At 35.7% G+C, this 15,774-nt stretch overlaps 1 long non-coding RNA gene across 1 annotated transcript in view; it reads left to right on the forward strand.

Moving 5' to 3' along the window:
* LOC134746858 (uncharacterized) overlaps positions 1–15,774 on the forward strand; it is a 353,422-nt gene that overhangs the window by 280,456 nt on the left and 57,192 nt on the right. The gene's annotated exons all lie outside the window — the stretch shown is intronic.

Below are 15,774 nucleotides of genomic sequence, written 5' to 3' on the forward strand. Positions count from 1 at the left end.
ATCATTTGATATTTTCTAATTTAGCTCTTAACAGAACGTTATCGAAAACCGGAAAAATTCAGTAAAACCGGAGTTAAGGCTGTGTTTCTTCTTTGACTTAGAAGTCTGATAGTAAGTTCAAAGATAATTTTGAAGGTAATAACTTAGAAACCTAGTTCGAAAATACACATACTTATAACGTTGTTGTATGTAAAAACAGTAAATGATGAATTCTTGCGACAAAGAGTTTTTAATAGTCATTGATAAATGGTTTTCGTTTCGCGATCATGTTTCAAGTTGCGCCTTATTCCTGATTGCCGCCTGACGCGCAAATCTAGTAAGATTGATTGCGCTAACGCCACATTTAAATCACGATCCTTGCAAGTTTAAAGAGGTTCAATTTTTCTAGCAGACAGTCTTGCTAATGCGTTTAATATTAGTTACTTACGAAAACACGATTTCTAATCTGGCAAACCAATATTATCAGCAACAGTAGAAAAAGAAAACTATACACTAGCCTTTTTTCTAATTTTAAATACTACAAATAATAGGCACTAGGATAAGAAAAAGGCGGGTCTCCTTTGCAATTCCTACTAACTGTTGTCTTAAAATCGCTTGCTTTAATCTTTATGTCCTAATCCTAATGGGTGATAGCCCTAACGCTCAGTAGTCAAATCACCCATTTGCTATAACGTATTGATTGTCCTCAAACTTATTACTTAGTCCTAAACGTTCTTTGCATGATGATGTATTAGCCAAAACATGTATTTTCATTAAAAAAATTAACCTTAAACCAGTTGCCATACCTACTAGCATTTTATCCAAATGTCCACGAAGCACGAACAATAAAGGTGGATTAGGTTAAGTTAGAACTGCGCCCCCCCCCCCCCCCCCCCCCCAACGAAACCGAACGAACGAAACGAACTGTTTTCAGAACAGTGGGTAGGTGGGGCCAAAAAAAAAGTTATAGTTGGTCATTATACCTAACACACACCTTTTTCCTGACACTTGTTGCCTCTTGCCATAATTACCCATAAAACCCAGATTTATGGTATTTAATACTAAACAATTCAAACATGCATTTTTGTGGTAGTTATGCCCTTTCCATAATTGACCATTTACTTAAGGAAGTTAGGAGAACGTGATACAACATTTCTTCTAATATACTGTATTGTCTCCAGAACAACAAGAGAGAATAACAACAATAGATCCACCAACAATAGTTGATCCACTCAATGACTACTATATTATATTCTATTTTTAGACTTGGACTTGGACCCTATACTAAATGTCCTCGTGTAATGAACTCTCAGGTACACACACCTTTATCAATTTGCTACAAACGCTTCCCAAGGTGGCGATAGAGTTTCATTCGAACAGTGTTTTACACTTCAGTATCGAATTATTACCTACTAGCTTTTGCCCGCGACTTCGTCTGCGTGGAATTAGTAATTTGGATACCTTAATTCTTAAACAAATCTGCTTTTTAATCCATCCTTTTTTCACCCCCAAATTGGTCCACACTATACATATCCACCCCATTTTTTACACCCTTAAGGGATGATTTCGGGGATAAAAGTTATTCTATATCCTTCCCCACAGCTCAAACTATCCCCATACCAAGTTTCATCTAAATCGGTTCAGCGGTTATTGATTCCCCATACAAATTTCCACCCCCCTTTTCACCCCCGTGAGGGGTGAGTTCTGGGATAAAAAGTATCCTATGTCCTTCCCCGGGACTCAAACTATGTGTATACCAAATTTCAACTAAATCGGTTCAGCGGTGTAAACGTGAAGAGGTAACACACAGACAGACAGACAGACAGACAGAATTTCGCATTTATAATATTAGTATGGATTCGGCTGCTCAGTGCGGCCGTACGGCCGAGTTTTTAAATATGTATATAAAAAAAGCCTTTTTTCGTTAAATAAAGCTTGTCTCAGAAAAAAATTAGTTTGTATTCGCACAGGTTGCACATCAGACTTCTGACCAAAAGGCTTAAGACTGTTATAATGTAAAAAAATACCTGTTTTCTTATTCTTTATAAAAAGAAATCCCTTTCGTTTACATTTTCGAAGATATCGCCATCACAGAAAAGACTACGTCAAAAAATGTTGTACAAACACAAAATCGAGGCATTTCCACGAAAAACTAGCATTGAAGTTACTCTATGGCGTCGTTGATCGGGTCGCCACTTTCCCGAATGAAGGTTGAGGGAGACGATGGTTGAGATACGCGTCATACTCGTGAACGGGTGCTGTTTGTGGAGACCGGTCTGTTTAAGTTTACACGGGGTTCATGTTACGTTATAAGTACCTATGTAACTTTACTTTGGAGTGGCATTAACGTGAACACTAACATTAACTTCATTCGGTTCTTATCTGTTTGTCTGATTTTATTTCTTGTCTTTTAATTACTTATATAACAATTGAAGTCTTGGAGACCCTTTACACCTCTAAGGATAATTTGATGATAGTTTTTTTTATTATATATATTTTATCTCTGTCACCTAGAGACTTTTACATCTCTAAACAATTTTAGTACTTGTCTGTTGTTTGTATATTTTTTATTTGTTATTTTTTTGTGTAATTCGACATTTTGAGACTGGATACATCTCTAACAAAGTATCTAATATTTTATTGATTCCATATTTGTAATTGTTTTTTGTAATTTTATTGCTTCAAAAAATTTACATGTAAAAGTGCCCCTGTGGCCTACTTGCTGAATAAATGTTTTATGTATGTATGTAGTTAGATTGTTGATGTGTGTGTACACCTGTTTAAAGGGTGTTAAAACAATTCTAAGAAACTGATGGTAGACGATGGCGGATTGGAAATGGCCATAAGCCCGGGTTTTCTAATAAATAATACAGAGACGAACATCATAGCTGCGTTGCAAAAAAACGCCTATTATCCATTTAGCCAAACGTGCAAAACGTACAAATGAACAGTGCAAAGGCCTTAAAAAAATACTCTATAAAGACCTACAAATAAACTAAAGTACCTAACTAAAATGCAAAATAGTAAACTGCAGCGGTATCATGGTCGCGTTTTTGTCACTTGTCATATCATGCGTCACTTTCGTACTTGTTAGAGAGTGACAGGTATGGTGACAAATGATAGACAGCCCATCTTAGCCCCGCTGAAGTGGAAACCATATCTACCATTATCCAAGGACGCGATAAAGCGACTAAGTCAACAGTATCGAATTTGTGGAAAAGCACCTTATTCCTCCCAACTGCTCTGAATTACGATCAATTGAAAAATAATGGGCTCGTGAAGCAAAAACTCTTAAACCATAAAACTAACGCCATATCAGTTAAAAACTTCAAGTCGAAATGGAAAAAAGCTTAAAAACAGAGTCCTATGTACAAAACCGGATGGCAGCCATTACAACAAAATTACGAAATTTCTGGATTTATACAGTCAAAGAATCAAGACATGCGTACATACATGTTGTTTATTAAATTTTTAACAAGAATTACCATCGAACAGTTGATTTTTAACTGTTGTGTAAGATTTTGTGAAAATTAAAATGCGTAATTTTTTCTGGGACTTCCTAATAATACCGTGATAATACCTGTGACAGGAACATTTTCTTCACCTTAATCCATTGCAAAGTTAAAAAATATACATATTTATAAACTCGACTCGACTGTACTAGGTATTCATAAAAAACTAATCCTCGCGGAATTTTCTGTTTTTAGATGTGACTTTTAAATGCCTATATACGCCAAAATATTTATTTTTCCTAGAATTGGCCTCTAGGTTCAAATATTTGCTTAACGTATGTGGCATACGTAATAAAGACCTATTTATACAGACTTTTCCACGGACCGCTGCACGCGTTTAAGGAACAATTTCGCAGAGCTACGTCGATGTTACGATGTCAATTATGCTGCTATAATAAATAATAATAAATATTATAGGACATTCTTACACAGACTAAGTCCCACGGTAACCCCAAGGAGGCTTGTGTTATGGGTACTCAGACAAGGATATATATAATATACAAATACTTAAATACATAGAAAACACCCATGACTCAGGAACAAATATCTGTTCTCATCATACAAATAAATGCCCTTACCGGGATTCGAACCCAGGACCATCGGCTTTACAGCCAGGGAACTAGGCCAGACCGGTCGTCAATGCCGGTTGGCCGGTGTTATGGCTTCATTATGACAACTACTGCTGTGTTACTTTATTTCATTAAGGGCCACTTGCACCATTCATCCGGGGTTAACCGGTTAACCTGGAGTTACCATGGTTACCAGTACAATTTGACACTGGGTTAACGGTTTAATCAGTAAACCCCGAATTAGTGGAATGGTGCATGTGGCGCTAAAGTATGTTAATTTACTGACGAATGTATAGTTTTTTTTCTTTTTCTAATCAGAATCATTAGAACAACTGAGTCATGGAAGTGTGAACCCACTACCTTGCTATTTTGTGCTAAGTCACTTAATTTAATGAACAAATAAATAATCCTTTTATGACATGGTTGTACCTCTAGTTTTCGTCGAAAGCTAAGAAATAAAATGTTGGGAAAATTAACACTGGTGATTTTCGGGTACAAAATCTTAAGAGGATAGGGGACGATCGATTCTCCATACAAACGTAGTCCTCATTTTGCTCCCTGGATATTGACATTGTGGGAAATATTTTTGCACAATTTGATGTATTTTAATCATAGCTATGCCCGACCGTTATTTTTTTCGATTTTTACTTTATTCTAAATTATAAGTCAGGGGTTTTTTACAATTTGTATAAAACCTGTTTTTCGCTCCTAATTCTTATAATAATTAAATAATCGAAAAAAATCGAACGGTCGGGCATAGCTATGATTAAAATACATCAAATTGTGTAACATTATTTTCAATAATGATAATATCCAGAGATCCCCTTTCGTCTTAATATGAACCCGTAGGTATTCATTCTCGTCACTGGATCGAAGCCAATAGCGGACCAATCTCTTTTGTTTGTCATTGCAGATGGTCATAAAGAGCGGATGTTTGGCGAGGGAAACAAATATTCTAGAGGAATATGAATATTCTTATTGAAGATCCTTCTAAAGAGTTAAATACCTTTGGTATGCGTTAGCACGGATCAGTGCATCCCACATTCAACTTAAGCATGTCAACATTCAGTTAATGTGGGATGTTGACTCAACGATCATTGTCCCGATAGTTGTTTCAGCGAACGGTCTAATAGCGAAGAGTCTCGACCAACACCTTGAGAGACTCGCTAGATGGTTGGATCAAGGGGCAGATGCAGAAGGCGGTGATCTTGGACACGGCGCAGATCAGATAGTCCGCCGGTTCCTCTCTCTGCGGCCCTGACCACCGGTCAGGTTTATATTTTGAACAGCCAAGATTTCACAGTAGCATACGAAAGGTTATCTTACTATTCGGTTAATTCGGTCGGCTTTTGCAGACCTTAGTAGTCTTAGCTCAATTGATGAAGTCCATTATGTAGGTATAATGTTAAGAATACAATGTTAATAAGCAAATATAATGTACCACCTAGTTACTGCTCGTCTTCAATGTACATATTTGAATTTCTATGTTTAATTTTATACATAAACTTCTAATCTAGTTCTATCTCATTGGACGCGAGAGCTAGCGAGTTAGCGTGAACTCGAGTTATGTAATAACTGTAGGTAATTAAAAGTTCTATTTTATACTTTCAATAATATTCAGGGATAAATCTAGTGGTGCAAGGCCGAGTGGAGGACAGGAGCTAGGAGCTTCCGCAGTGGCTCCAAAATCAGTGTTTTCGCACCGTTTACATAAATATGAATGAAGAACTATGAGAGAGCTGTAAGATGCGGTCCCAGCTATTATACAGGTGGCCCAAAAATACGTTGACATTTTTTTTACTGAGGCGTACTCTTAATATTTTTTACAAATGTTTGCGTTTGTGTAAAGACTTTAAAGGATAATATTTTAAATATTTCGACGTTGCAGACGTTTCGAAGGACAAAGGACGTGCAACTCGTGCAAGTAAGAAAAATATTCTAAAAACATATATGTCAACTCTTTTTGGGCCAACCTGTAATTATTTTTAATCTCAACCACTTGACTCTCTACCAAATAATCGACTAAAACAAAGTACTCTGAGCGCTTTTTTGTCTGACGTATTTACTCGCCCGCGCGTGGCTACCTTCAAGGATATCGGGACATCGATGGGCACTTGAAAAAACGGACGATAACCACTATAAATACTGTAACCACTATAAATATTTTATCATAAATACAAAAATAATGTTGTCCGTTTATTACTCGTGGCTACCGGGCCAAATCAGCTTTGCTTGACCTAAGGAACAATCGTGCCAAGCGGCATCGCCTGAGACAAAAGTGCATACTCAATGCGCTTACTAACCCTTCTAATTATGTCTTTGTCACACGTATAGTCTGAATACGCCTTCTCTCAAATACCTATGGATATTTTCACGGTTAAAATTATGAGCCCATATCTAATTATTAGCCATGGATATTTGTAGCCATGTATAGATGGGGAGAGGGAGGGAAAAAACAGATATTTTATTATAATTCATAAAACATAAAACATTGATTTATTTTTAATATAGAATCAGTAAAAATAGAAATCAGTAAATTATTGAATTGTTAGTAGTACCTTAGTAGTAGTACCTTACTTATTTAGTACCCCTCGGCGAAACTCCTAAATTGTTAAAGTAAAACCAATCCAATCCGTATCAAAACTTGCAAACTCAAATGTTTACTTCATCGCCCTAATTTAGTTAGAATTCATGACCACATTAAAATGTTAATATAAGAAGCTAATATAGATTTGTTAGCTGTACAATTCTTACAACTAAAATATAAAAAAAAATATTGGACAAGTTTTTGTTTGAGTCTTGAATTTAAATTGTTAGGTCGTTTTTATATGTGGACACATAAAGAACAAAAAAATACTTATGTAGAAGTTTTTAATTAGGTTCACTTCAAATCAAAAGAGGTTGAAAGTTGTCTGGTGAGTTTATTTTATCTAAGCGTCAAAATTATAATTCCCTATTATTCCGAGGCACGAAATAAACCCATTGGCAGAAAGGTCAACAAAGGTTTCATTATAACTACCGTAAGGGAAACCAAGAATTTTGTTTACCTATTATTTGCAAGCTATGGAAGTAAAAACCTTTTAAATAAAAGCAAAGTCAAGTCACACTATGGCGATAAAGTTTTACCACCATTGCAAAATAATTACCTAAGTATTTGCTTTAAAACCTCATTTACGATCGCTATAACTTCGGACAGGTAAAAATAAATATTTCGCCCATTTTTTGTACATCCTAAATGCTGAAGTTTTTAAGAACTTTCGTCGAGTAACGACTTTTTTACGGCAGCTTATCTATCGCCATCATAATAAAAAGTTTGCTTTCATATAAAAAATCTAAATTGATTCAGTGTAATGTACCTAGCAAATAATTAATTACGGCAATCCTTAGTTATATAACACTCGTATACATATTTTTGTTTATATATTTACTATTCCGTCAAACAACTTTTTCTGTTTTTCTTAATAAAATAAAAGACAATTTAGCTGGGTTTCTTTCGTACAAACATTCGTTGAAATATCATTGACCCAAAACTATCTCCGAATTTAGGATAAATAAATAAAACTGTGTTTTATGCTTATTCAATCGAAGTAGACGTTGGAAATGTCGAGGATGGGTTATTTTGAGTTTTGTCAACAAATATAGAGCGACTGTAGTCCTTGTGTACCTTTGTTGTATTTTAACCCCAATAGGCCCGCTTTTAGTTGTGACGTATTTACCGATACCTTTTTATGTCGATAACGATATCTCCAGAGCTCTTGGCTGACAGTGACATATACATATGTAATGTGACAGAGAAAATAAATTAGATATACGACAAAGAGATAGGTACTAACATGGTTTATAGGAGAATGAAAGAAATTGTGGCCTAATTCTTGGCTCCAACATCCAACAAAAATCGTTAGTGAAATAAGAGTACTCAGAGCAATTATTTGGCTTTTTAGGTGCCTCATACATATAAATAATTTTCATTAAAATCGGTACGCCTTAACCTCATTACAAAGTTAATGCTCGCCGAAGTGCACAACATATATAACTTTACAATTACATTTTTTTTGTGCCTAAGCACCAGCCGCGATAGCAAAGGACGCTGGTTCGATTCCAGCCCTGGGCACTGGAGGCCTTGGTCACTTTTTCTTCGTATAGGTCTGACATTTAAGGTATGGTTTACATTATTACAAAATATCACGTATGCATATTTCGGTTTATAACATATACCTAACTTTGCTGACTGTATTTTTGTATAGTCGAAAAGTGACATGTGCGATCTTTCGCGAATAGCCTCCAATTTACCTTAATATTTTACCTCAACCTCCTTAACTTGGACTCCTATTTAGGAGTTTTTACAATTTTTTAAATCTACGTATATCTAATGTATCTCGGGAATATTCTACGTGAAGGGAAAGTGAATCTCATTCAGCCGCTGTACGCGGGCAATACATTTTCCAAACCATTAAACAAATTTTCCGTCCGTTTTTATTTGAAGTAACGCGAAAAATCTCTTTTTGTAATGCTTTAATGGTGATAAAGGGTGGGCTTGATATTGATTTGGCAACGGTCGAGTGGAATCCCTTCTTCTTATTACTTGAAATTTAAGAAATAACCAACATATGTATATATATATATTCCTACCAAATTTCAGCTTTCTATATTTATTTCATTTATTTATTTAACATTTAAAGTCGTGTGTCAGTCATGTTAGCAGAATGCAGTCAGTACTTGACACCCGGGTAGGATACATAATGTTAGTACGTATCAGGTACCTAATTACCTACTTATACATAACATATTATATTCTAGTGCTTATACTAATTATAATAATGCATGCATATCCAATTTAACTTAACGCTTTTGTAATATCTTAAGAAGCTAACAATTCAATGTCATTTTCGCTTACCGGTTATTAATATTATACAAAGTTACAAACACATCTAGGTTGATTTATCAATGTCAAAGTTAATACTAATGATTCTGCTTTGTGTCGATACGCAACTGAATCAAGGATTTAATGTCATTTTACTACTAAAAGTATTTACATTATAAATTCACAAAAAAGATGAAAGGGATCATATTATTGATAGTTTATGTTGCCTTACGGCTTCCATTCTAACAAATTATCATCATTTAGAAACTCGTTAATTGTGTAGTACGGCTTCTCAGGAAGTAGCTTTCTTAGTTTCCTTTAAAATAATTTATCGTAGGATTCTTATTTTAACTGTTCGGGTAGTTTGTTTACGATGGTGGTGGTGACAAGATATATATGTATACAGCAAAGATAGATATAACTCCGTAATAGATGGATACAGTCTAAGGAAAAAACGTGCCTCGAAAATCACGAAAATTTGATTCTCGATCAGATGGCGCCACTAGTTTTGGCCTACACTCGTATAGAGGGCGTTGGCCGTTTCGTTTGTTATTTATAATTTTAACGCATACCAGTGAAAGAACATGGGTCAAAAACATATAAAAATAATTAATGCAAATAAAAAAATCATTTATCCATATTTAAATACATTTTATCGTATTTTTATAAATATTTATTTTTAGTTTTAAAGTATGTCGACAGATGGCAGTGAATCTACTGGGGTTACAAAATTTACTATGACAGTACCGCTCTAGTATAAGTTACTCTATGGTATACAGAGGTATGTATGTATTGTTAATTTGTAATGATTTTTTCTGCGCCTACCTGGTACCCCTGATACCCTGGTATAATGTACTTACGATAACATACATTTTCTAATTAAGAAACAAATGAGCGTTCCATGTTATTTCTTATGAGCAGTACCTAAGTAGGTACTTAATAGTTGAATAAACAAACTGTAGTACAGTTAGTGAGCTGAACCGTGGACGAACAGACAGACAGGCAGACGGACATGGCGAAAATATAAGAGTTCCCGCGGAACCCTAAAATGTGACCGTCTTAAATTTTTCGACTTTGGCGGACTGGTCCGATTGCATTCAAAATTAATACATTTTTTTTTTGTTAGGAGGGAAAAATGCATTCCGCATACCACCCGGGTGCGGGGGGTGTCCCGAGTGGTTATGTCGGACTCCCGTCTAGGCTAATGAGGCCCACGGCCTCGCCGCCCTATTGGTGGGGTTACGGGAACGCTTACGTACTCATCCGCGACCCCACCATTCAAAAAAAAATACCTGCGGATGGCAGAGATCATCAACATACCCCTAATTTTGGGTCCGGGAATGATTTCGTGTGCTTATAACTTTGTTTATTGTAAAATAGTTACCAAACTATGAATAAAAAATAGGTAGTAAGCTCCAAACGGGCTTAGAAATGTTCAAATAGTTTCTTTTTTTTTCTACAGTTTTTACCTATTTTTTGGCTAGTGTCAAACATTCCCACGCCCAAAAATCCGAGGTATGTTCATCAGACCTACCTAATCGTTAAAATCAATAATCTCCTGACGATCTCATAGTTGTAGCAACACAAACCTAACTCGCCGTGTAGGTAGGTACTACAAGTACATTCACAATAAAATTTGTTACGTGTAGGTATATAGATTACATTATTTTATTTTAATAGACGTTAAGTCTAACGATTTAACTTAGGTACTCATTTATTATTCGGCTCTGAACCTAAGTACCTATGAGATCGCTCTGATAACTGAATTCGTAATATGTTTAAAACGAAAATAAACAAGTCCTCTTAATCTTCTGTACCTTCGCATTAATATAATCCTAACAGGAATCCTTAGAAGTTCGGAAACATGTGAACAGTTGAAATGACGATAATAAACCTTTCATATACTTAAGTCACTCTTCGAGCTTATGCTGAGTGATTATGGTGAGTTTAACGAAGTCACTCAATGCTACCTTACCCAAACAAGGTAAAAAGTAGTTTGATCATACCTTACCTTTTTTAACATATTCCGGTATTTTAGACCTAAACCTAACTTTTGGTAACTACCAAAAGTAAAAAGTACAACTAATAAATTAGTGCCAACGCTAACAGAGCGTTATTTAGCTCTTTAAACATTAAGCACGAATTACGGCATGGCAGACCAAATAGAGGCAAAGCTCTTTTTAATGACGTCATTATGGGTTTTACTAAATATACACATCAATTTACCCAGAGTTTAAAACTAAATGACTTTAGCTTCACTTTCATTAAGTTTATTAATGAAAAATATTTTTAACGAATATTTTATAACTCATGGCAAACTCCCCTCGAGTGAGATTCTAATAGCCACTTTTTAGAACTTCAAATCAGTCGATCTAGCCAATTGAGCTATCGAAGCTATGTAGCCTTCTGGACCCGTGAATTGCTCCATAACTTTTGCTTGCATGCCTTAGGAAGCGGTCCATAGTTAAACTATTATCACAATAATAATGTAAAAATTAAGAATAATAGCCAGGTCGTTTATTATCTCAATTTAGGTAGATATATGAATCTCGAAGTTGAAGTTTTTTAATTACTTTAAGGAACGTGAGTTCACGCGTTTCCTTCCCAAGGGAATTATGCTCGTTTCCTCCAAAAAACAAATTGTCAGGAAGATAATTGAGCATTTCATTATCATTACACATACTCATTACGATGTGAGAAAATGTAATTACTTCTAAATTACTTGACGATTCTACCGTAAGCTTGATAACCTTCCTTCTTATGGGTTGAAAAGATTAGTAAATAACAGACTGGTATAATATAGATTTGCTTAATAGCAAGGTAACGTTTCAAATTCATTACATAAGCCGCTTTTACCATTGCCTAAAAACCGTATCTGCATCTTTTTTAACTGACACAATAGCCCACCACCGAGCCAGTTGCACCAACCATATAACTGGCTGATCAACGTCATGCAGCAGAGATCTATGAAACTTCCCATACAATACAATTTTGCGAACGCTTTAACGGTGACAGACGGTTTGGTGCAACAGACCCTTAAGAGGAAAGGGGACGGCCGTTTCTCCATACAAACGTAGTCCCCAATTTCCTCTCTGGGTGTTTGTATTATGGAAAATATTTTTAATTAATTTGATGTATATTAAATTAACCATAGCTATGCCCCTAGGTTTGACTTTCTTAGATTTTTTGATTATTGTAAAAATTAGGAGCGCAAAACCAATTTCATACAAATCTTTAAATGCTCCTGTTAGAATAATTAAAAATTCGGAAAAAATCAAACGTAGCTATGATTGATATACAACAAATTGTGTGAAAATATTATCAATAATGTAAATATCCAGAGAGGAAAATGAGGACTACGTTTGTATGAACAGGCGATTTCGCGCGAGTCCTCCCCTTTCGTCTTAATCTAAACATTAAATGTGGTATTTTCTATAAAAAGGGACCTTATTGTCGATGGCGCTTACGCCATTATAAACGATGCTCCGAAATAAATACAATGCCGTGCGACGCTGTGCGGCGTAAGCGCCATCGACAATAAGGTCCCTTTTCATAGAAAATGCCCCAAATTTACCTGTACTCGTCAGACACGCTTGAACCTCGAGTAGTAAATGTCGTTCCCTAAACGGCGATATTCATATTCGGGGAGACAATTCGTGTACAGTCTTTATACAATATTTTCTACCTACCAGTATGAGATCTCAGCAAGTGGCACGTGGTGACGTCCCGTCGTCATCCCACAATGGTGGTACGCAATTGTGTACATGCAATCTTTAAATTTAACTAGTCTCTGGTTCAAATTAATTCAAAGGGATGGATGCACGTTTGTGCGCCCGTGTAGGTGTCGTCCGGAATTTGAAGTAGGTGAGATGACGTGTTTATTAAATTTTATGGAAATATCTTGTAACGGGGCTTATCGTTCTAGTGTTGGTATATTTCTTGAGAGTATATTATCATCACCAGAGCTCAACGAGGGTGCGGAGTGTTAGGGTCGGCAACGCGCATGTAACTTCTCTGGAGTTGCAGGCGTACATAGGCTACGGAGGCTGCTTAACATCAGGCGGGCCGTATGCCTGTTTGCCACCGACGTAGTATAAAGGATGACTCACGTTAGACCGGGCCGTGTCCGGGCCGGAGCTTCCGGCGCTTACTTTTCTATGACATGACAGGTGATCACGTGATGCTTTCCATAGAAAACGAAGCGCCGAGAGCTCCGGCCCGGACACGGCCCGGTCTAACGTGAGTCATCCTTTAGAAAAAAACGACAAGACATTGGTATTCAATATTAATGAAATACTCGTTAAACATAAATATTATTACCATTAGTAGCATAATTTCCATTTATTTTTTCACGATATTGTGATTTAGGTTTTACTTCACGACATTTGTAGTATGTGTAAGATTTCTATAATGGAATTCACTTATCACAAGCAGTGGTGATTGCTGCGCTGGTTTAAGAGGAAAGGGGACGGCCGTTTCTCCATACAAACGTATAGTCCCCATTTTCCTCTCTGGATATTGACATTATGGAAAATACTTCTATATAATTTGATGTATATTAACCATAGCTACTAACCCTGGCCCTACGTTTGACTTTTTTAAATTTTTTATTATTGTAAAAACTAGGAGCGAAAAACAGATTTCATACAATTTTTAAATGCTAACTTATAATAATAAAAAATTCGAAACAAATCGAACGTAGGGGGCCCCTACGTTCGATTTGTTTGGAATTTTTTATTATTATAAGTTAGCATTTAAAAATAGGGGCATATCTGTGTCGACATACCAATAGAAGTGAGTTAAAGTGACATCAAATTACAATCGCGCAAGTTGTGGAAAGTTTTAAAAAAGTTGGTAAAATTCTCGGACATTTTACAAAAATTTACAAGAAAAAAAAACGGAATTTTTTTATTTTGGAAATGGAAAATTTCGATTCCCATACAAAAGTATGAGGACTTTCTAAAAACGTTCTATGTGAAAATTTACCAATTTTGTAAACTTTCCGACGGCACATCAGTACATCAACTCAGGTCACTAAAACTTGTTGGAAATTCTGACGTCTCATTTATCTTATATCATAAATACTTACCTTTAAACAGCAATTCTTGTATATAAATATATTTATATATTTCGGGGATCTCGCGAACGGCTCTAACGATTTCGATGAAATATGTTATATGGGGGTTTTCGGCAAAAATCGGTCTTCTTATCTCTGAGAAAACGCGAATTTTTGAGTTTTTATATGTTTTCCCTCCCAGTCTCCCAGGTAACTGGTTATATGAAGCAAACGCTGGCCATCACTTTGCAACATTTACTATACGGCTAGACCAAGCAATGAGTCACACAATTATGATATTTCCGCTTTTAATAAATGTCATTGAACTACGTGGTTTTTCCATGCGTTTGTGTCATTAAAAAGTGCAATGAGACGAGATGCATAAAACTGCGTTTGACGTCAAATCGGTATGAGTAGTCATCTTGAATGTTCTTGAAAGGAAACGTTTATACGCAGAAGTAGATTATGCGTAGGCGTACTGTATGTTTGTTAAGTATACCTAATAATCGTAATTAATTAACCTATGGACTCCAAGAGAAATCTTGTGTATGTAAAATATTTTATGTAAAGATATCTCCATGTTCCTTCACCGCAAAATTTTTGAAAAAAATACATATTATAGGTCGTCGGTGGATGTATACACTGGTAAAAAAATGGAGCTGTCTCTAACGGGAAGTACAAAAAATTTTAAATGTAATTTATGTCATATATTCATCTTTAGTACAGTCGCCATCAGATATATCAGAGCGGCCGAGGTGCTCACAAATATCTGAACACGCCTCTATTGCCAAGGCCTTAGAGTGCGTGTTCAGATATTTGTGAACACCTCGGCCGCCCTGATATATCTGATGGCGACTGTACCTACATGTACAATATATGTGACGCACGCTAAAATCAGTTGGCTAGAAAATTAAATTAATGAAACATTTTATTTAGTTTTGGCTGAAATTTTGTATTTGATTACTAACGTCACCTCACACCACTCATTAAAATTACAAGCCCAAACTCTGTGGGGGCTTGTAATCACTTAGCTTATCCTGGCACGGCCCTTAAAGATTTTTAGGTAGGTACTAAATTAAGCTGTGAAGGTTTAGCATAGAGTATAGGTATAGTAGTTTACAAATAATAATATATTAGCGGACCGAGTACTTGTTAGCTAATGTCGGACAAAAAATATTATATTTTGCGAGTTCGTTTATAAATATTCTATCCTCATAATAGTTTTCGACTTAGTTTTCCTCAAAAACCGTATGTCCGCATAATCCACAAATAATATTTTAAATAAATCTCCTTATTTTGCATACGGTGCATACCCATGAATGTTGTCTACCAAGGGCGGGGAAAATCCCTGAGAAATTGAGAACCCGAAAGCGTATGCGTCACTTTTGTTGACATTCTGTCCTTGTTTATTGGTCATCTCATTCATTGGATGTCTGCCGGTGCATTTAAAACGAGTATAAATGATATAAACAAGAACTGGATCGTGCAGTTTGTTTATATTTCCTGTCTGCTGCGGACTGCAGCTAGTTAACGCGTTTAACAATTAATGTTATAAATACTTACATAGAGCTAACTATTAACAGTTCCAGACTCAATTCAGTTTCCGCGACGTTTCGTAATAAAAGACAGTGTGTTAAATGGTAAGTGTTGAATTTATGCCTTTATCGCTTTTAGGTAATTACATAGTTAATATCAAATTATTTGCTTAGTTCATTAGTTAATTGATAGGAATGTTCTCAAGAGTTGCTATAAAAAGAATTTAAATATTACTGTGTTTTATTAGTCCTGCTGCGTTGA

Source organism: Cydia strobilella, chromosome 13 (genome assembly GCF_947568885.1).
Source record: "Cydia strobilella chromosome 13, ilCydStro3.1, whole genome shotgun sequence".
Classification (NCBI taxonomy): Eukaryota; Metazoa; Arthropoda; class Insecta; order Lepidoptera; family Tortricidae; genus Cydia; species Cydia strobilella.